The sequence below is a fragment of the Zootoca vivipara genome, chromosome 5, assembly GCF_965207765.1.
Source record: "Zootoca vivipara chromosome 5, rZooViv2.hap1.1, whole genome shotgun sequence".
NCBI lineage: Eukaryota > Metazoa > Chordata > Lepidosauria > Squamata > Lacertidae > Zootoca > Zootoca vivipara.
Window position 1 is genome coordinate 92,452,922 of NC_142588.1, and position 22,652 is coordinate 92,475,573.

The 22,652-nt window shown below is 44.5% G+C and overlaps 2 long non-coding RNA genes across 2 annotated transcripts in view; one reads left to right on the forward strand and one right to left on the reverse strand.

Moving 5' to 3' along the window:
• LOC118093652 (uncharacterized) overlaps positions 1-22,237 on the reverse strand; it is a 34,012-nt gene extending 11,775 nt beyond the window's left edge. The window contains exon 1 of the long non-coding RNA XR_015949932.1: positions 21,970-22,237. This is a non-coding gene — a long non-coding RNA (uncharacterized LOC118093652). The remainder of the gene's footprint in view (positions 1-21,969) is intronic.
• On the forward strand, positions 14,208-15,958 carry LOC148685790 (uncharacterized). Its single transcript, XR_015949934.1, has 2 exons — positions 14,208-14,765; positions 15,804-15,958. It is a non-coding gene; the product is annotated as an uncharacterized LOC148685790 (long non-coding RNA).
• Positions 22,238-22,652: the final 415 nt, after the last annotated feature.

Genomic DNA, 22,652 nt, shown 5'->3' on the forward strand with positions numbered 1-22,652 from the left:
TTAAAAGATTTGCCTTGAGACAGTCTTTGAACCTCTTTTGTTGACCACCAGCATTACGCTTTCCATTTTTTAAGTTCGGAATAGAGTAGTTGCTTTGGAAGACGATCATCAGGCATCCGCACAACATGACCAGTCCAACGAAGTTGATGTTGAAGTTATATATATACTCTTATGTAGCTGCAGGTTATTGCACAATCTTGCCAGTGTTTTTATCTGTTTACAATTTATTTGTAAATATTCGATAAACCATTTCCATTCTTTTATTTAAAAAGTTAGTTACAGTATCTTGATTTCTTATTCTTCTGGTAAGCTTTGCCATTTCTGCATATTCCATAAGTTTTTGTATCCATTCTTCCTTTGCTGGGACTTCTTGTTTCCATTTTTGGGCAAGTAACATTCTTGCCGCTGTAGTCACATACATGAATAAATTTCTATACAATTTAGGTCGTTCTATCGCTATACAGCAGTCACGAAATTAAAAGACGCCTGCGTCTTGGGAGAAAAGCAATGACAAACCTAGACAGCATCTTAAAAAGCAGAGACATCACCTTGCCAACAAAGGTCCGTATAGTTAAAGCTCTGGTTTTCCCAGTAGTGATGTATGGAAGTGAGAGCTGGACCATAAAGAAGGCTGATCGCCGAAGAATTGATGCTTTTGAATTATGGTGCTGGAGGAGACTCTTGAGAGTCCCATGGACTGCAAGAAGATCAAACCTCTCCATTCTGAAGGAAATCAGCCCTGAGTGCTCACTGGAAGGACAGATCGTGAAGCTGAGGCTCCAATACTTTGGCCACCTCATGAGAAGAGAAGACTCCCTGGAAAAGACCCTGATGTTGGGAAAGATGGAGGGCACAAGGAGAAGGGGACGACAGAGGACGAGATGGTTGGACAGTGTTCTCGAAGCTACGAACATGAGTTTGACCAAACTGCGGGAGGCAGTGGAAGACAGGAGTGCCTGGCGTGCTCTGGTCCATGGGGTCATGAAGAGTCGGACACGAATAAACAACAACAACAACATTGCTATAATTGCCAAGAGAAAGGCTTCTGGGGTTGTTGTTTTTACAAACGTTATTTTAAACATTCTTTTCATTTCATTGTACTGTATATCATTTCCCAGATTTAATTCATGTATTCTATAGCTATAGGTTTCTGCAAGTAAAGCTTTCGAATGCCAAAGTCTGGACATTGGTTTAATTCCCCAAGAAGGGTGTCAGTCACATACTGTATATGATTTGAGCTTCTTAGCTGCAATTTCACGACTCTTACTGCGACACCCCCTGCAACTTCAGACCTCTGCAGCTCCGCCTAAGACACTTTCCCTGTTCTTTAGCCATCAAATGAATGAATCTTTGATGGACGTTCTTGAACAACCAGGTGCACTTCAAGCATTCCAAAGCTCTGAGTCGCTTCCAGGGAGCTGTCATTTAAATGCAAACCACGCTAGCAACTTTTCTAGACAAAGGGCTCCAGCTAAGATGCCTCCTCTCCTGCAGTAATGCAGATGCCAGGACTGTACACCTTTCCGAGGAAGAGCTCCCGAATGCTAAAGAGGGAAAGGGGAATCCTAGGCTCCTGCAGAGAGGAAATAGGATAGCCATCTTTCAATATCTCAAGGGCCATCACATGGAAGAGGGAACAAGTTGGTTTCCCCCCCAGCTCTGGAGGGTAGGACTTGAACCCGTGGCTTCAAGTCACAAGAAAGGAGATTCCAACTAAACATTGGGAAAAAACGACAGTGGGAGAACAAACTCTCTCAGGAGGTGGCGGACTCTTCTTCCTTGGAGGTTATTAAGCAGAGGTTCGATGGCCATCTGTCATGGATGCTTTAGCTGAGATTCCTGCATTACAGGGGGTTGGACTAGAATAGATGACCCTTGGGGTCCCTTCCCACTCTACAATTCTATGGTTTTCTGAAATGCCCTTTGTCTTGTGCATTCGTGATCATTTGCACTCCCTTGGCACCGGGGCAGTTATACATGTGATCCCCATTTTCAAAACGGTTTGTGCTTGCAAACTTTTGGAGGCGGGCACACTGTGTCAAGGCATTGATCCCAAGCAAACACTTCTGTTTAAGTGCATGAGATGGATGTGTCTTGCAGTGCCAGGCCAAGATCCAAAACATGAAGCAGTTGGAAGCAGTTGCAAATTGCTCAATTTGCAAGGAGGCCAACAGCAGGCAGTCCAGGAAAAGAACCATCCATTTATTTATATCTTACACCTTTTTTCCATGGGGAAACTCGGGGAGCATGCAGAAGACTCCCTGGTGGGGTAACTCTGCCCCTGAAAGACCAGGTGTGCAGCCTGGGAGGCATTTTGGACTCACAGCTGTCCATGGAGGTGCCGGTCAATTCTGTGTCCAGGGCAGCTGTCTACCAGCTCCATCTGGTACGCAGGCTGAGCCCCTACCTGCCCGCGGACTGTCTTGCCAGAGTGGTGCATGCTCTGGTTATGTCCTGCTTGGACTATTGCAATGTGCTCTACGTAGGGCTACCTTGAAGGTGACTCAGAAACTGTGATTAATCCAGAATGCGGCAGCTAGACTGGTGACTGGGAGTGGCCACCGAGACCATATAACACCAGTCCTGAGAGACCTGCATTGGCTCCCAGCACATTTCCGAGCACAATTCAAAGTGTCGGTGCTGACCTTTAAAGCCCTAAACGGCCACGGCCCAGTACACCTGAAGGAGCGTCTCCATCCCCATTGTTCAGCCCGGACACTGAGGTCCATCACCGACTGGCCTTCTGGCATTTCCCTCACTGCGAGTTGAGGTTACAGGGAACCAGGCAGAGGGCCTTCTCGGTAGTGGCACCCACCCTGTGGAACGCCCTCCCCTTAGTTGTCAAGGAAATAAACAACTGTCCAACTTTTAGGAGACATCTGAAGGCAGACTTGTTTTGGGAAGTTTTTAATGCTTGATGTTTTATTTTGTTTTTAAAGTTCTGTTGAAAGCTGCCCAGAGTGGCTGGGGAAACCCAGCCAGATGGGCGGGGTTGTTGTTGTTGTTGTTGTTTAGTCGTGTCCGACTCTTCGTGACCCCATGGACCATAGCACGCCAGGCACTCCTGTCCATAGCTGCCAAGTTTTCCCTTTTCTCACGAGGAAGCCTATTCAGCATAAGGGAATTTCCCTTAAAAAAAGGGATAACTTGGCAGCTATGCTCCTGTCTTCCACTGCCTCCCGCAGTTTGGTCAAACTCATGTTCGTAGCTTCGAGAACACTGTCCAACCATCTCGTCCTCTGTCGTCCCCTTCTCCTAGTGCCCTCCATCTTTCCCAACATCAGGGTCTTTTCCAAGGATTCTTCTCTTCTCATGAGGTGGCCAAAGTATTGGAGCCTCAGCTTCACGATCTGTCCTTCCAGTGAACACTCAGGGCTGATTTCCTTAAGAATGGATAGGTTTGATCTTCTTGCAGTCCATGGGACTCTCAAGAGTCTCCTCCAGCACCATAATTCAAAAGCATCAATTCTTCGGCGATCAGCCTTCTTTATGGTCCAGCTCTCACTTCCATACATCACTACTGGGAAAACCATAGCTTTAAGTATACGGACCTTTGTCGGCAAGGTGATGTCTCTGCTTTTTAAGATGCTGTCTAGGTTTGTCATTGCTTTTCTCCCAAGACGCAGGCGTCTTTTAATTTCGTGACTGCTGTCACCATCTGCAGTGATCAAGGAGCCCAAGAAAGTAAAATCTCTCACTGCCTCCATTTCTTCCCCTTCTATTTGCCAGGAGGTGATGGGACCAGTGGCCATGATCTTGTTTTTTTTGATGTTGAGCTTCAGACCATATTTTGCACTCTCCTCTTTCACCCTCATTAAAAGGTTCTTTAATTCCTCATTAAAAGGTTCTTTAATTCCTCCTCACTTTCTGCCATCAAGGTTGTGTCATCTGCATATCTGAGGTTGTTGATATTTCTTCCGGCAATCTTAATTCCGGCTTGAGATTCATCTAGTCCAGCCTTTCGCATGATGAATTCCGCATATAAGTTAAATAAGCAGGGAGACAATATACAACCTTGTCGTACTCCTTTCCCAATTTTGAACCACTCAGTTGTTCCATATCCAGTTCTAACTGTAGCTTCTTGTCCCACATAGAGATTTCTCAGGAGACAGATGAGGTGATCAGGCACTCCCATTTCTTTAAGAACTTGCCATAGTTTGCTGTGGTCGACACAGTCAAAGGCTTTTGCATACTCAATGAAGCAGAAGTAGACGTTTTTCTGGAACTCTCTAGCTTTCTCCATAACCCAGTGCATGTTTGCTATTTGGTCTCGGGGCGGGGTAGAAATATATTATTATTATTATTATTATTATTATTATTATTATTATTATTATTACTATTACTATTACTACTATTAGTATTACTATTATTATCAGGGCACGGGACTGAAAGAGACCGACTGATCTTCAGAAAGGTTGCTCTATCTATCATGTGCCTTCAGATCATGCCCTGAGTTGCTGTCCACCTTCTGAAGGTGCCAGTTGGCCAGGAAAACACCAAATCCTGCCCCGATCCTATGACTTTGTACACACTATACATTTAAAGTACATAGCAGCTCCCCAAAGGAATCATGGGAACTGTAGTTTACCACTCAAACTACAGTTCCCAGCACCCTTAATGAACCTGAGTTGGGTTTTTTAAAATGTGATTTAAATGGCATGTACACAGCCTGAGTCTAAAAGCAGTTCAGGAAGTAGGTAGGAATTAGCAGATGAAGATTTCGGCTGCTTGGAGATAAAACACAATTGTCTGCTAATGTCTGCAGATAAAACACAATCACCTGTTAATTGTTGTTGATCCAGCTGCTGTTTAAAGCACAGCTATAGGACCACGTCAATATCTGGCAACCCTGATCTGCTCTGCAAATTTATACAAATTACTTTGGCCGCTAGTGCTACACCCAAGGAAGATCTGAATGACTGCCGGGCAAGGTGCAGTGAATTATTAGTTAGGGATGGGGAGAAATCTGGTTCGATCCACATCCTACCTAATTCCTGAAACAAAATGCGAGCCTAAACACAGCTGTGCTTCAAAATCCGCACTTGTTTGAATTTTGCAATATCGTTTTACAAATAAAAGAATATGTGCCAGCATTTTGGGGGGAAATGTGCATTAAAATCTACATATTTTGGAAAATAAATAGTAAAAGTATCATCATGGAATGGGATGTCCCTATTTTCATCGAAGAAATGTTGGAGGGTATGGAATCGTAGTCCAAGACATTTGCAGGTTGTGGGAGGCATTTCAAGCCTTACCGCTCTTCTTTGGGGTGGAATATAAAAGGAAAGTGAGATACAATCCATTTAGCAAACCAGTAAGATGATTACAAAAGCTTGTATCTTAAAAAAGTAGCTATAGCTTTAGAACAGACAGGTCCAAAGTCCGTTTGGGGGGGCCTAATTTGGCCCCCTGTGGCAGTTTATTTATTGGGGTCAACAACTTTGGGGTAAAATCACAAAAAAGCTCAACAACTACAATCCTAAAAAAAACTCAACAACTTTGTTGTCGGCCCTCAGGCATGTTCACTTCATCAAATCTGGCCCTCTTTGAAAAAAGTTTGCGCACCCCTGTTTTAAAATAAACAAAAGAGAGCAAGGCAGAAAACAGCATGAACAGGGCAGGCTAAACTCCCCTCCCTTTTTTTAAAAAAAATAACTTGAGGCTTAATCCTACATCTCTTGCAAGAACACCAGCCATCTCCTATACTCCAAATCCATACCGAAATGGGGCGGGCACCTTTCGTTAATTAAACACACACGGTTTGCTTTTCATAAATGCAGTACCTTTCATGCAATGTGCTTTAAAGGATTAGTATCAACCCACAGTGGCCAGGTCTCCTCTTTCCAGCTGCAGCCAGATGTTGCTTGAGAAGCACCCCACCCACCCAAGACACCAGGAAGGCAAAAGGCTCCTGTCCGCAACGACAGGCCTCCGTCCCTGGAAGTAAATGACTCACAGCTACGGATAGACCTAGGATGTTTCTACAGCAGTATTTGCAGGGACTCTTAGACTCATTTTCCGTGCAGGACAGTTTGGCAAGGGGCAGCCGGGCTCTGTGGGGCTGGAGCAGTGTGTGCTTAAGAGTCATAACTGTGTGCTTATCTGGCTACGTTAAAATTATAGCTTACTGTTGTCAAGCAAATCCTGTGCTTTCCCTCAAAAAGGTGGCCGTACCTGCCAAGCCGTATTGCGATTTCAGACGGGCAGCTCCTCACAATGTTCATTTCATTGCTTCTCATGGAATGAATGACCTCCAGGAGTCCTCTAGCCCAACTCTCCGCAATGCAGCCACCACAGCTGAATATTCCCTGACAGCCAACCTCTGCTTAATAGCCTCCAGGGAAGGAGAGTCTGCCACCTTCCAAGGGTAGTCCGTTCCACTGTCGAACAGCCCTTCCCATCAGAAATGTCTTCCTTCGTGTTTAGTCGCAACCTCCTTTCTGATAATGCTGGTATTGTGCTGATCATTGCCCTCCACCCAAAGGAACCTGCCCAGCTCTTAAGAGCAGCCCGAGACATGTGCTGCTTGTGGATCTGCCACCAAGAGCTATTGAACTGGCAAGCTCTGGCAACGGGGCCTTTTCAGTGGTGGCCCCGTACTTGTGGAATCCCCTCCTTAAGGTAGGGCGCTGCTTTGCTGGCTTTTTAACAGACCTTGATGAGTCGTCTTCTTTTAAACACGAAAACAAGTGTCACTAGCGGCTGTGAACGAACACGCATGGTGACACTTGTTTTTTTGCTGATGTTGCTTTGGATTGGCATTTTATTGATGGGTTCATTTAGGATGTGGCAGATATCTGGCTCAGTTGGCTGGTCACTGACCCAAACCCCGACCTACCTAGTCAGTGATATGCTGTCCTAAGACTCTCATCCCGGGTTAGTCAGTTGAGCTGAACTTGTTGTTTAGTCGTTTAGTCGTGTCCGACTCTTCGTGACCCCATGGACCATAGCACGCCAGGCACTCCTGTCTTGCACTGCCTCCCGCAGTTTGGTCAAACTCATGTTGGTAGCTTCGAGAACACTGTCCAACCATCTCGTCCTCTGTCGTCCCCTTCTCCTTGTGCCCTCCATCTTTCCCAACATCAGGGTCTTTTCCAGGGATTCTTCTCTTCTCATGAGGTGGCCAAAGTATTGGAGCCTCAGCTTCATGATCTGTCCTTCCAGGGAGCACTCAGGGCTGATTTCCTGAAGAATGGATAGGTTTGATCTTCTTGCAGTCCATGGGACTCTCAAGAGTCTCCTCCAGCACCATAATTCAAAAGCATCAACTTAGTGGATCTTAAATTAGTGTAAGCCCCCCAAAAGGGGACATTCTGGGGCAATGGCAGGTGGAGGACTGGCTGGGGTGAGGGACTTCGAGTTGACCCTAAGTCTATTCAGCTTGGTCACATGACCTGGCAATCTGGCACAAGTTTATTTATTTATTATTGCATTTATATCCCCACCTTTTTCTCTGAGGAGCTCAAGGTGGTTCTCTCTCCCCCCCCCCCCCAAATTTCACTCTCCCAACAACCCTGGACTCGGTTATACAGCTGCAAATATAACATTTTAAGCGTGTTTAAAGTGCATTGTACAAATGCGGCACTAGATGGCGATGTTAAGCTAACAGCAGACTCAATGTACAGTCGTACCTCGGTTTAAGAACAGTCCTGTTTACGAACGATTCGGTTTACGAACTCCGCAAAACTGGAAGTAGTGTCCCGGTTTGTGAACTTTTACTTCGGTCTAAGAACAGATTCCGAACGGTGGAAGGGCACTGGTGGCGGAATAATAATAATAATAATAATTATTTATTATTTATTATTTATACCCCACCCATCTGGCCGGGTCTCCCCAGCCACTCTGGGCGGCTTCCAACAGAAAAATACAACACGATAATCTATTAAACATTAAAAGCCTCCCTGAACAGGGCTGCCTTCAGATGTCTTCTAAAAGTCTGGTAGTTGTTTTCCTTTTTGACATCTGAGGCCTTTTTGACATTTTGAGGCCTCATTAGGGAAAGCACACCTCAGTTTAAGCATGGTTTCAGTTTAAGAATGGACTTCTGGAACGGATTAAGTTGGTAAACCGAGATACCACTGTATATTTTAAAACATGTTTTGTTTTTTAAATCACAGTGGTTTTTTTTATATATATGTATAGATTCAGCTCCTATGAATTCGGTTAAGCTGAGAGGCAGTGACTGGCCACCAAAGTCACACCCAGTGTGAAGTTCATGGCTAAGCGACGATTTGAACCCTGGCCTCCTGGGACACTGTAACCACTATGCCACGCTACCTCTCTTGCACTTAAGCCTGCAAAAAGGGTGGTATGGCTCAAACCCTGTTTTCAAGGCCTGTTTTCCCTCTGCCAGATTAGGCCTGCTTAGCCAGCAGGAGCCCTGCTCCTGAACTGAGTTTGGATCTGGTGTAACTCTGCACCAGCTTAGCTTAAGCCGGTGTGATTGGACAGGGACCCTCATATTTAGGATTGCTCCCTTAATTTCTAACCTGCCCTCCAACCCGAATGTACCACACAAGGCACACCTCAATCATAAAATGAGCAGCCGAAATAAAACAGACATCCAACAGGTTAAAATTGAGAATCCAGCACCAAGTTGGTTCTTGCACCAGCCGTTTCCACAGAGCCTGAATATTGTATTCTTTTAAGTTTTTGAAGTGAGCCTGCTTTGGGAAGTTTTTCCCGTGAAAGGCTGCAGACAGATACTGACATAAATGAAGAATGAAGGGTTTTTATTTGTTCTAAAGCCACTTCTAGATTCCCCCCTCCCTCAAAAGAACACTTCCTCCAACTATTTCTCTAATCTGCTTCCAGAACAATTTACACAGACATCTGCTGCATCCAGAGCCCAGATTTTAGCTGGTGGGTGGCTCAGGGTGGCTAACTGGCCGTTGGAGGGGCCAGGAGCAAAGGAGAAGTGGAAGCCAGCCCAGAAACATGGGAAACAGCAGCAGTCCCACCTTCTTCATCCTGGCCCCCTCCAGACATTTTGGACTACAACTCCCATCATCCCCAGGGAGGGGCAATTCCAGTGTAAACACCCTCCAGCAGAAGCACCTTTTGCCGCTGCCTTAAATTGGCCCCATCCCATTTTAAACCCGTCAAAGCCACCATTGCATCATGTGGCAGTGAGTTCCCCAGGTGAAATTAATGTGTATGAAGGAGGACTTTCTGTCTGCCCTGAATTTGCTGCCGGTCCATTTCACTGGACAGCTGCAAAGTTCAGTATTACGGGAGACTAAATTCCCTCCTTCCCTCTGTTTCCTACACTGGGGGGAGGGGGGCTCCAGCCTTCTCCATCCAGCCCTTGGGACTCTCCCTCTCCCCTGGCCCTATGCTATGCTCTCCTCAAGCGTAGGACCAACTGGAATACATTTCTTGGACTGTGATCATTTGCCTTCCATGCATGGAAGAGGTGGAGAGGTGCTTTTGTAGCCTTTTGTAAACAGTCCCAGCTTCTTTTTAAACCTCTCATCGCAGGGATGTTTACAAAGGGCTTTCAAACAGCTCTACACTGTGCTTTGACATCCCAACAATTGGGGCTTCAAAGCACAGTGTCATCTGACATCATTTGGACTATGGCATCAGATGACTGACAGGTGGGAGTCCTGTCTACCTGTAAAATTTGGCCTGCTTGGATTTGAGAGACTCAGCTCTGACCCACTGCCCAGAAAATGGTCCTATCCTGGAATACACAATGATACAAAATGAACCCTAGTCCCCTGCTGCCACTCAGTCTGATAAAAAACGACCTGTTTGTTCTCTCTTTTTTCACTGATGAAAAACTTACATGTCAATTATATTGCTCCATTCCCAATCCTTTCAAACCAGTGTGGAACTGGTAGTGCTGAACTTCCAAGCTTTAAAACAGTTATTTTTGCTGCTACCAGTAGATTTGAAACTATTTCCAGGTCTTACTTGGGGCTAAGTATTATTCACATCTCCAACATTTATCCTGTATAATTGGATATACCCTTGAAATCTTTATGGAGCTAGGTACTATTGATATTGAATTTTGTAGAAACTTTCCTTCAGTTCTACGGATATAGTTAATGCTAGTATCCTGGCCCAGATCCCTCTTCAGTCTTCCAAAATCAATTCCTGTTAAATGACTCTGGCCCATTTTCTCATATATATTCAGGTCTCCAGGCCCAATTCCACAATTATATAATTTTTACCAATTAATCCTTTATTATACTCTGTTTCAGTTTCAAATTCAAATTCAATTTATTCCTTTAAGAATCCATACTTCCTTAATAAACAAGATTATGTCTCTCTTATTTGAAATTATTGGTATAGCTATGGCCGTGAATCACTCATCAAATTAATAATTTCTATGTATGGTTTAATTTCTTGTCCAGCTATTCATTTTCAACACAATCCAGTTCTATTTTTAACCACCATAGTGACATTTCCCCAAACATACCATTTAAATGCAATATAAATCCATTATAAAATAATGATGTGTGAGGTGACAGTCCTGGCCGGATTCTTTTCCTTGGTTTCTTCCAAATTATTAATCCAGTATAAACAGAGCATACTTTACTACTAATCTGTGCCCAGTTTAAGACATGATTTTCTGATTGTGTAACCAGATCCATTTCATACCAAGCCTTAACAGATATTAATGTTGCGGCATAAAAATAGTTTTCTATCTTTGGAATTCCCATTTTGCCATGTTCAACCCACAAATGGAGAGTTTTTATCTCAAATAAAATTGGAAATTAACTTATGGCCTACTTGTAAGATACATAATGGAACCTGTAAAAGGATTTAATTAATGCTGGTAAAACAGTCATTTTATTTATTGCTATCTGCCCTATCCAAGAAACTGAAAAGGTATTCCAGTACTTAATTCAGGCTTCATTCCTTGATACAATTATAATTATAGATTTTTTATTACATGCAGTGGATCATGGGTACAGTATTCCATATCAACAATTATTTGACATATTTATCTGACCAAGGATATATTATTTCTATTTTTTTTTGCTTTTTCAAATCTACATTTACATCTTGACCTAACTATTCAGATTTTCTTAAATTAATTTTGTATCCTGAGATTTTCCCATAATCATGTAGAGTTTTCTTCACATCTTTACAAGATGTGTTTGATTGGGTTAGCATTAATGCCACCAGCAAAAAGTAAGGTTTTTATATTAATGGTGCCCAAACTGCAATCCACATTTCAGAGTTTTGGAATAGCCAGAGGTTCAATAGCTAAGAAAATTGTTCTAATAGTGTTTGTGCCACAGGGTTTTCATATAAAAGTTGAACCCTGTTTTTGAAATTAAAACAATCTATCGCTTCAAGTAATTAGCCCAATTCAACTCTGTCAAACACCTTTTCAGCATCTAAGAATATCAACACTGATTTCAACTCTCCCAGTCCAACAATAAGCAGAAATTGAAAAGCTTCCTCCCCACCCTGAATTAGGGAGCTGAGACAAAGAAAGTTTAGGAGGAAAACAAGAGTTGAATTGCAGGGCTGGGCTGGGCTGAGTGAATATTCAGACACCCTGCTGTTAATTCTCAGTTTATCTGCCTCATTCCTCTGAGATATGAGAGCCATATTCAAATATGTGAAGGGCTGTGACATGGAGAAGGGAAACAAGTTTGTTTTCTCCTGCTCTGGAGGGTAGGACTCGAACCAATGACTTCAAGTTGCAAGAAAGGAGATTCTGACTAAATATTCAGAAAAACCTTCTGACAGTAAGAGCTGTTCAGCAGAGGAACAGACTCCCACGAGAGGTGGTGGACTCTCCTTCCTTGGAGGTTTCTAAGCAGAAGCTGGATGGCCGTCTGTCAGGGATGCTTTAGCTGAGTTTCCTGCATCGCAGGGGGTTGGACTAGATGACCCTTGGGTACCTTCCAGCTCTTAAGATTCTATGATTCTATGAGTGTTGGACTATGACTGCGAGACCAAGGTTCGATTCCCCACTTAGCCATGAAGCTTACTGGGCAACCTTGGACCAGTTGCCGTTTCTTAGCCTAACCAGACAGAGGGCCTTCTCGGTAGTGGCACCCACCCTGTGGAACGCCCTCCCAGCAGATGTCAAGGCAATAAGCAATTATTTTACTTTTAGAAGACAACTGAAGGCGGCCCTGTTTAGGGAGGTTTTTAATGTTTGATGCTGTACTTTTTTAAATATTTGGTTGGAAGCCGCCCAGAGTGGCTGCGGAAAGGCAGCCAGATGGGCGGGGTATAAATAATAAATTATTATTATTATTATTATTATTATTATTATTATTATTATTATTATTATTACCTACCTCACAGGGTTGTTGTGTAAGGATGAGATGGGGAGGAGAAAAACCATGTACACCACCTTGAGCTCTTTGGAAGATAAAGGTGGTCTAGAAAGGTAATAAATAAACAAGTCGTTAAGGGAGTTGGGAATTGTAGTTTTGTGGGTAAACTACAGTTCCCATGGTTCTTCAGAGGAAGCCATGACTCTTAGAGTGGAATAAGGGTGTTTTCAATGTATGAGGTGTGATGAAATACATAGATCCCCAAATTCTAAAGTTTGCGCTTCCCTCTTCTAATAATGAATTATTACCCATATTTCTAGTTTTATGGCAGGCTAAAATGCTAGGTGGACAACTTTGTTCACGTCTCTTGCTGTTTTCTTAAAATTATAATCGCAGCGGCCTCAACCCCACCCCACCCTCCAAAAAAGCTGCAGAATAAGAGAGAGCTCTTGTACTTTCAATTATTGTGTAGAAGAGAGACTTTTCAGCCAGGGTAGTTTGCCTGGCAAGCTGAACCAGATGAATTTCCCTTTCCCCTCCCCACTGAATCACTGTACTCATTTGGCTATTTGACTCATGAGGGAAAACATAGAGCTATTTGGCTCATACTTTATTCCACCAAAGAGCCGACAGTAGGGATTTATATCGTGAACCGCCCTGTGATCCTTGGATGAAGGGTGGTAATAATAATATTCTAATTATGATAACAGAAATAATGTAAGAAAGCATCTGTTTCCGTTGTGAGCCATGTTCACTGCACACAGCTCTGTTTCTGTTCTGCTGCCGTTTGATGAAAACAATGTTCTTTGGCTTCCACTGTGGCGGAAATTTACGTAATAATTATGTTATTCTACACAATTCATTTCAATGCAAAGGAAACACAATATATATGAGAGAGGGAGAATTACATGGCAGTGAATACCAATTGTAGCAAAAACCATCTAGGGATTCTGGTGGAAACAGGAGCAGAAATTGCCGGCGTTTGCTAATTGATGCCATGTCCGGAACGGAAATCAACCCAGCTGGCGGTTTGCCCAACACAGATGTTATGTGCTTTGCTGCGGAAGTTAGCACGGAGGGCAGGAGCAAATGTACCGGTACCACCCCCCTCTGAAAAACCGAGCTGCAAATCAGATCACACACTATTCACTTGGAAGCACTTTCTTCCAAACTCCCGTGATCACAGCAGGAGTAGGGGACCCCCAACCCCCAAACCGTATCAAGAAGGCAAATCAACCAAAGGCTTATTCCGTTCCCCCTGAAACTTTCTTTATTTTGTGCCGCATTCCAAATTTTGAGGGTAGGTTAGGTGGGTAAAGAGGACCCTGGTTTGGGGCATCTGAACCTTGAACAGTTTTCCAGCGCAGGAAAGCTTTCTATGTGCCCTCCTCCCCTTAGAAGTTTCACTTTCAGGCTCAATACATTAGCAGCTGGCTGGGACTGAGTCCTCCATCCTTTTAAGTGGCCAGATATCATATATACAGTCGTACCTTGGTTGACAAATGCCTCGCGACTCAAACGTTTTGGCTCCCAAATGCGGCAAACCTGGAAGTGTGCGTTCCTGTTTGCGAATGTTCTTTGGAACCCGAACGTCCGACACGGCTTCCGCAGCTTCCAATTGGCTGCAGGAGCTTCTGGCAGCCAATCGGAAGCTGCACCTTGGTTTCCAAACGTTTTGGAAGTTTTACGGACTTCCGGAACAGATTATGTTCGACTTCCGAGGTACCACTGTAAATACATCTGTTGGAAGCCACCCAGACTGGCTTGGGCAACCCAGTCAGATGGGCAGGGTGAAATTATTATTATTATTATTATTATTATTATTATTATTATTATTATTTAAAAGAGCGACCAGATGCATGGCACGCTTTGACTGATAAATGCAGGCAGAGTCCCTTATGCAACATACATTCCAAGTGGCTTTCTTATTTAAACAATTGTTGGAGAGAGCATACAACTGCCGGTCAGAGACAGGATCGTGCCGCCATTCCCAGTTGCAAACCTGTTGTCTTTGGTTTCCCTGTGATGGGTCTGCACGGAAGGGAAAACCACACTTCTGGGATGTGGGATCTCACAGTCGGCCTCTGCAGAAGCTGCTAAACTCCATCCAGAGTGATGACATCCACCGTCGTTTCCATAGCAACCGATGCACTTTAAGCTGGAAAAGGAGGGAGTGTGTTGGACCACAGATGTGGACAGTACACACAAACACGCAGGCTAAAAACAGAGGTATGAGTAATGAGCCCAGAGCAGTTAAAATGAAACGAGGAAACTACTGTATACGGGAAGCTCACCAGGCCTCTTTCTTTCGGGCCGCGTCAGGAAATGTCTCTCGACTGGGATGGAAAAGTTCAGCTGTGCAGGTTGGAAGCCCAGAATTCGCGACTGCTTCCCCGCACTGGATTTCCAAAGATGTGGACAAGGGCAACAGTATTCTTTAGTCTGTCTCGCCAGCCTTTATAGCCTCAGGGCTTTTGGCGCCCTAACGGAGTTTGCAACTGGCTAGGATGAAAGGTACTTTGTAAACATGTTTAATTCCACGGATTGTTGTTGTTGTTTAGTCGTTTAGTCGTGTCCGACTCTTCGTGACCCCATGGACCATAGCACGCCAGGCATATGTTTGCCATTTTCCTGTTTCGCAGAGTGGGTAAACTGAGGACTGACCACGTGATAATTTTTAAGGGGAATCTCTACACTGAGAAAGGTAAATCAGGCCTGCTCTTTTGTTACCTCTGTGCAGCTCCCACCTAACAAACCTGCGTTGCTCTAACAGTGCGAAAGATCTAAGAAGAGTACTCAGTGCTTTGGGGAAACTACCGTTCCTGAGGTTTCTGTGCCTTGGATGTTTGACGCCTGGATCTGTCGGTTTCGATTTCTCTTGGTCTCTCATTTTCCCCATCTTCAGATACGCTCACCCCATTTCTGTCTCAGTTTGCAATTTCTTTAAACAGGAAGAAAATTCATATGCTTTTCAAGCGCATCTTTCTCCTAAGAGGTGCATTTTGTACACTATTTCGATGAATATATGCATATTTGCAAACCTTTTCCTGTAACATAAGGCATTTTCCTATGTATTTCTGTGTGCGCCTTCCCCTAATGTTGTGTTTGTGGCTTTCTTGGTTGTACAACTGTATGGCAAAACATGAAGTAGTGTGAATTCTGAATAGTGCAGTTTTGGAGGGGTAAATTTAGTCGGTTCGTGTTAGCACGTGAATCACACCAATTTCTCCTCCATCCCAAACTGTTAAAAGCCTTTTCGATGTTTTGCTGTGATGTATTTTGTATGTATGCTGAAGCTGGCTTATTTAGACTTTGGGGGTGACTTCCCCCCATTAACTGAGCCTAATGAACCGCTCAGAACTACTAGGGCTGTAATTGATTACCAATAGGAGTGCTTAACTGAGGGAGCAGTTGTATACACAAGAAGCTTGCGTAATACCAATATTGGCTGCCAATTAGTTTCTGGGTCCAATTCAAAGTGTTGGTTTTGACCTATAAAGTCTATAAAACGGCACAGGTTTGCAATGCCTCAAGGACTTCCTCTCCCCATAGGAACCGACCCGAACCCTGTGATCATCATCCGAGGCCCTTCTCCATGTGTCTCCCACGTGAGTTTCGGAATGTGGCAAAACTTTAGTTATCAGGCAAAAACATTCCTCTTATCCCAGGCCTTTGCCTAATTAAATAACTGATGGCTTTTTAGACTGTGTCTGTGTCAGGTGTTGTTTTCATTTGTTACTCTGCTATGTATTTTTGTGGTTTTATATTGTAAACCACCCTGTGATCCTCGGATGAAGGGAAATAATAATAATAATAATAATAATAATAATAATAATAATAATAATGTAAGCCTGTGTAATTTCAGCCAGCATAAACTACACCAGATCCAAACTGCATTCAGGAGCAGAATGGCAGAAGGAAAGCAAGCCTTTCCAACAGAGTTTGAGTTACACACCACTTCTTTTTCTGGGGACGATGGGATATGTGGTCCGTCCAAAACATCTCAAACGCTGAGTTGGGAAATGCTAGCATACATGTTTCTGTAAATGAGCCCTAAGTGTTTCTGTTTCCTGGGTGCTTGGTCACAGTCCACTCTCATGTTGCCGGATCTTGGTTGGTGGTCAGAAGGTTGCCAGGTTTTTTCATTTGGCTCTGCTCCTGTGCATTTAACATAGCGACACGGCACAAAGAGAATAGGAGCAGACCACGCTTTCTCCTGACATGCAGGAAAACCTTTACCTGCTGAATTATTTGGGTCAAGAAGACGCTGTTAAGGAGGCAAGGGCTGTTTCCAAGGTGGAAAACCTGCTGGCTCTCCAGCACCTTAAAGATGAACAGATTTACCATGGCATAAGCTTTCGTCAAGCTACGAACATGAGTTTGACCAAACTGCGGGAGGCAGTGGAAGACAGGAGTGCCTGGCGTGCTCTGGTCCATGGGGTCACGAAGTCTCGGACACGACTAAACGACTAAAGAACAACAACAAAAAGCTTTCGCAGACCAGAGTCCACTTCATCCGATGTGCCAAGTGCCGTCCTAAATGGGATATACTTGCCAACACAGAACAGCATATCATGCACCTGATTAAGATGCCAGAAGACTCTTTACTGTGGAGCCAGGGAGTCGGCTTCAACCAATGGACTGGGTCCTTACTTCCCTCTCCCCAAGGGCAAAGTTTGACAGATGGACGGGGCCATCCACTTATCAATCGCCTGGTGTCACAATGATGTTGGGCGACCCATTTTTGCAATCAAACTGGGCCTCCCCTTTCTTTGCAGCTGAGTCCTGACCTGCCCACCTGACATCATATATGACATCTGTGGTTAGGAGCATCCCAGACCCTGAGATTTCAGGTCCCATACCTGAGATCTTGGGGCAGCCCTACAACTTGTGCCAGGCACACAGTCACACATTTTGCTCCTTCCTCTTCAGCCCAGCTCACTTTTTTCCTCTGTCACCCCACCACTGAGCCCTGGAGATTAATTGGGAGAGGGGAAAGAGGGATGGGAGGAGAGTTCCCCCCACCAAGAGACTAAGCTTTAATCTGCAGCTGGCTCTGTAATAATAATAATAATAATAATAATAATAATAATAATAATAAAGAATCATAGAGAATCATAGAGTTGGAAGAGACCACAAGGGCCATCCAGTCCAACCCCCTGCCAAGCAGGAAACACCATCAAAGCATTCTTGACAAATGCCTGTCAAGCCTCTGCTTAAAGACCTCCAAAGAAGGAGACTCCACCACGCTCCTTGGCAGCAAATTCCACTGCCGAACAGCTCTTACTGTCAGGAAGTTCTTCCTAATGTTTAGGTGGAATCTTCTTTCTTGTAGTTTGGATCCATTGCTCCGTGTCCGCTTCTCTGGAGCAGCAGAAAACAACCTTTCTCCCTTCTCTATATGACATCCTTTTATATCTTTAAACATGGCTAGCATATCACCCCTTAACCTTCTCTTCTCCAGGCTAATAGGCATTCTTGATGCCAAAGAATTGATGCTTTTGAATTATGGTGCTGGAGGAGACTCTTGAGAGTCCCGTGGAGTGCAAGAAGATGAAACCCATCCATTCTGAAGGAAATCAGCCCTGAGTGCTCACTGGAAGGACAGATCCTGAAGCTGAGGCTCCAAGACTTTGGCTACCTCATGAGAAGAGAAGACTCCCTGGAAAAGACCCTGATGTTGGGAAAGATGGAGGGCACAAGGAGAAGGGGACGACAGAGGACGAGATGGTTGGACAGTGTTCTCGAAGCTACGAACATGAGTTTGACCAAACTGTGGGAGGCAGTGGAAGACAGGAGTGCCGGGTATGCTCTGGTCCATGGGGTCACAAAGAGTCGGATACGACTAAATGACTAAACAGGCATTCTTGACGTGGCAATGGCTCACAACTCCAGAAGGATGTGGGAGAATGTGATGCTAATGTCCGATACCAAGATGGTCTGCCAGGCTTGTGCATTGAGCACCTGCTTTACGGAAGTGAGTTGTGGGCAGCGTACAACCATCAGGAGCAATGCCTCAAAGCCTCCCACATGCGCTTCGTCAGGAAGGTTTTGGGCACCCCATGGCAGGACAGAGTCTCAAACAAAGACGAGCTCTCCCAAACACACATTCCCAGAATGTCAGTGATGTCTACGCTGGCTTGGTCTTGGCCACAGACTGGAAGGAAGATGGCAGGATCCCCAAGAACATGCTCTACGGGGGGCTGGCTTCAGGCACCAGGCCCATTGGCAGACCAACTCTGTATTACAAAGATGACCTCAAATGTGGCACGAAGGCTGGCCGCATCAGGCCCTGTTGCGTGGGAATCCCTTGATATGACCATGGTGCCTGGAGACAGACAGGTCATGACAGCACAACCGGACGCCTTCATCTGCCCCAGCTGCAACAAAACATGTCTCTCCCATATCTGTCTCTGAAGCCACAGCAGGCGCTGCAACTCTCCCGTGGTTTGACTTCACCCCCAAAGGCTCCCTTTTCCATTGTCACCAGAGACACAGTTGCTGACCCAACCCTACTCCTGCCCAACCGGAAATTCAACTCCACAACCTGCCACCGAGAGGAAGCCGGGCAAACCTGGAGACCCTCCATGACCTCTGATGTAGCGCAGGTGTCTGCAGGCCAAATGGTTACACATTTGCTACCTCATGCTTCCCAGTGCCTTTTCCCATCGCTTTCCTTCCCACAACAAAATCTGTCCGTCCCCCGTCCCCCTTCTTCTTTTAAATCGGAACCAGGTTTGTTGTGCAAGAACACCGATCCCATTTCGGTTGCACAACCTGAATTTGCCGGTACGCGACTGAGTCCCAATGGCTTGGAAACAGTCCAAGTCACCTCCAGGAAGTGGGGCATTCTCTGTTGCTAAGCGACTGCCATGTGTCTCCCTTCTCTTTCCCAAACTCAGGAGAGGCCTCAGACCACATTCGGCAAAACCCTCTACTCTACAGAATTTGCCAACCAGGAACGTGGGCGTTTTTGGTCCTGTCGCCACAAGGGGGCAGCGTTTGCCACACTTTCACAAGCAGAGATGTCCCGGGCTGCTTCCCAAACATTTATGCCACAGATTGTGTTTGGGGAGGGGGGTGGGGTTAAAAATGAAACAGTCAGCGCTGCATAAGCACAATTCATTTCAAGGGTAGGATGCTACTAGGGCAAACTGGAGGCGTGTCGTCAGAGGACTGGCCCACTGCTATCTATCATTGGGGTACAAATAAAACAGCTTAGGATGCCAGCAAGACGACTTCCAAGTCCTGGGCTCGGTTCACTAGCAGCAGTGCCAAATCCTGATGCAGTACAATATCATGGCTTTGCAGCATGCAAACGGAAAGAAATGCAAGTCTCCAAAACCCAGCTCAGAGTTAGGCCGGCATAAGCCTTTTAATGGGTTTAAGGACACCTGCGATGGATTGGGAACATAAAACCTCAAATTCCAACATAGCACAACAGCTGAGGGACCTGAGTCGGTCACGACTGGACCTAATGGTCAGGGGTCCCTTTACGGTACCTTTACCTTTACCGTCAAGTAGTGTGTAAATTTCATGAAAGAAAATAAGTAATAAGAAGCAAAGTTTGCTTGCAGGTTGAGGTTCAGGTTGTGGTCTCTCCTTCCTTGGAGGTTTCTAAGCAGAGGTTGGATGGCCATCTGTCATGGATGCTCAAGTCGAGATGCTGGCACTGCAGGGGGTTGGACTAGATGACCCTCAGGGGTCCCTTCCCACTCTACAATTCTGTGATTTTACCTGTATAGGACTCAAATCAGGGCTCTGATTCAGTATAAAGGAGCTTCATGCGTTCCTATTTTGGGAGGAACTGTCCCCTGAGGGTCTTTTTTATTCCAAACCAGTAACAGAGGGATGAGGGCTGCTTCTGACCGCTATACACATTTCCAGTCGTGCCAATTGGCCCTGACAGGATCCCAGGCCAGGCTTCAAATGTCAGCCATCCCCACCCAGGTCAAGGAGACAGGTTGCCTCAGCCCCCTTCTTCTCCTCTGCCTGGCTAGGCCTTTATTCCTCGTAAAGATGCCCAAATGTGCCCATTTCAGTTCTCGAAGTTTCCCTTGTTTTTTGCTTCTTCTTCTTTTTTAACTCAATGAAAACACACTTTCATTTTAGTGTGAATTCCTCCTGTTAAATACATTTTATTTACATGCCGTTTTGATGGATAAAACACATTCCAGGTGCCATTTTCAAAGATGTATGCGAGCTTACGCACATTTCCCTCCGATGTGTGCAATTTCATGTGCATTGTTTGATTGGAGAATGGCGTCGCAAAATTCAGAAAAGTGTGGATTTCGAAGGATGGCTGGCTTGTTGTTTGCACATTGCTTCAAGAAGTGTGAATTAGGTTCTCACCTAAAGAGGAGTTTAGGGATTTTTAAAGAACAGTTTTATAAGTTGTGTTTCTTTGCTTCTCCGTTCGACCCTTTTACATGGTTTTGTATGTATTGCGGTATTTTAGGAACGGTGGCTTGCAGTTATTTTTATGGATCATAGTTTAGTAGTTAGATTCAGTTAGGTAGCTGTGTTGGTCTGATGCAGTCGAAATATATATAAAAATAAAAAATTGTCCATTAGCACCTTAGAGACCAACTAAGTTTGTTCTTTGTATAAAGTATCTGAAGAAGTGTGCATGCACATGAAAATTTATACCAAGAACAAACTTAGTCGGTCTCTAAGGTGCTACTGGACAATTTTTAATTTTTTTAATATATTTCAGTTTAGTAATTATTTATTGTAATTGTTAAGTGTGAATTTCTCTTTTATTAATATTTGCTGGTGTTAATTTTATTGCATACTACTATATTCTAATAGATTATGGAATATTACAGTGGTGCCTCGCAAGACGAAATTAATTCATTCCGCAAGTCGCTTCGTCTTGCGATAATTTCGTCTTGTGAAGCGTGGTTTGCCATGGCAAAAAAAACCCGCAAAAAAAATCGTCTTGCGAAGCACGGCCATAGAAAAATTCATCTTGCGAGTCACCAAAAACATCGCAAAATGCTTTTGTCTTGCGAGTTTTTCATTGCGCGAGGCATTCGTCTTGCGAGGTACCACTGTACTTTCTTTGATGTAAGTTGTTCCATTTTAAAGTTATGTTTTGTTAAGACTTTTCGTATTGGATCAGATTGTTATAAGGTGTGTGTTCTTTGCTCTGATGTTTTGTTGCTGTAGGACGTAATATAGAAAGGCAGCATACAAATTAAAAGTGAAAATGAAATGAATGAAATAAAATGCAAACTGGATCAGATTTCTCCTCTGCCACATCCCTCTGTGTGGCCTGAGGGCTCCTTCTCTTCCCAACACGTTCCTGTGCCCCAGTTTGCATCGTCGGAGCCTGAGGAACGGCCGCTTTGGCAGTTGACAGAGTTGAAGTTTAAATCTGCAACAACATGCTGAGGAATTTCCAAGAGGATTTTTTAAAAAAATGCAAATCGATGTGTGGAGACTGGGGGGAGAGCGAAATGGAGAGAACCTGAAACTGAGATATTCACAGTCTGGAAGTGCCCTTAATACAGACAAGCATTCACAGAACTGGCCTGGGTTAGGCATTCCCTCCCACAAACAGTAATTGCCTCCGGTTCCCACCTCACCTAAACATTAACAGGTTTTTTTCTTATAGAAAAAGAAATTATTAATATTATTAAACACCCAAAAGTGCAGTAGCACAGTATACAAAGCAAACAGATAATAAATAAAGGCCTTGGTCAGACCCCCTCACCTGGAATCCTGTGTCAAATTCTGGGCAGCACAATTTAAGGAGGATGTTGACAAGCTGGAAGGTGTGCAGAGGAGAGCAGCCAAGATGATCAAGGGTCTGGGAAGCAATCCTGATGAGGAACGGTTGAAGGAGCTGGGGATGTTTAGCTTGGAAAAGAGGAGACAGAGGAGATAAAGAGCCATCTTCAAATATCTCAAGGAACAAGCTTGTTTTCTGCTCCGGAGGGTAGGGCTCAAACCAATGGATTAAAGTTACAAGGAAGGAGATTCTGACTCAACATCAGGAAGGACTTTCTGACAGTAATTGCTCAAGAGCTGGCAGACTCCCCTTCCTTGGATGTTTTTAAGCAGGTCGGATGGCCATGTTCAAATATATAAAAGGATGTCACATAGAGGAGGGAGAAAGGTTGTTTTCTGCTGCTCCAGAGAAGCAGACACGGAGCAATGGATTCAAACTACAAGAAAGAAGATTCCACCTAAACATTAGGAAGAACTTCCTGACAGTAAGAGCTGTTCGGCAGTGGAATTTGCTACCAAGGAGTGTGGTGGAGTCTCCTTCTTTGGAGGTCATTAAGCAGAGGCTTGACGGCCATCTGTCAGGAATGCTTTGATGGTGTTTCCTGCTTGGCAGGGGGTTGGACTGGATGACCCTTGTGGTCTCTTCCAACTCTATGATTCTATGAT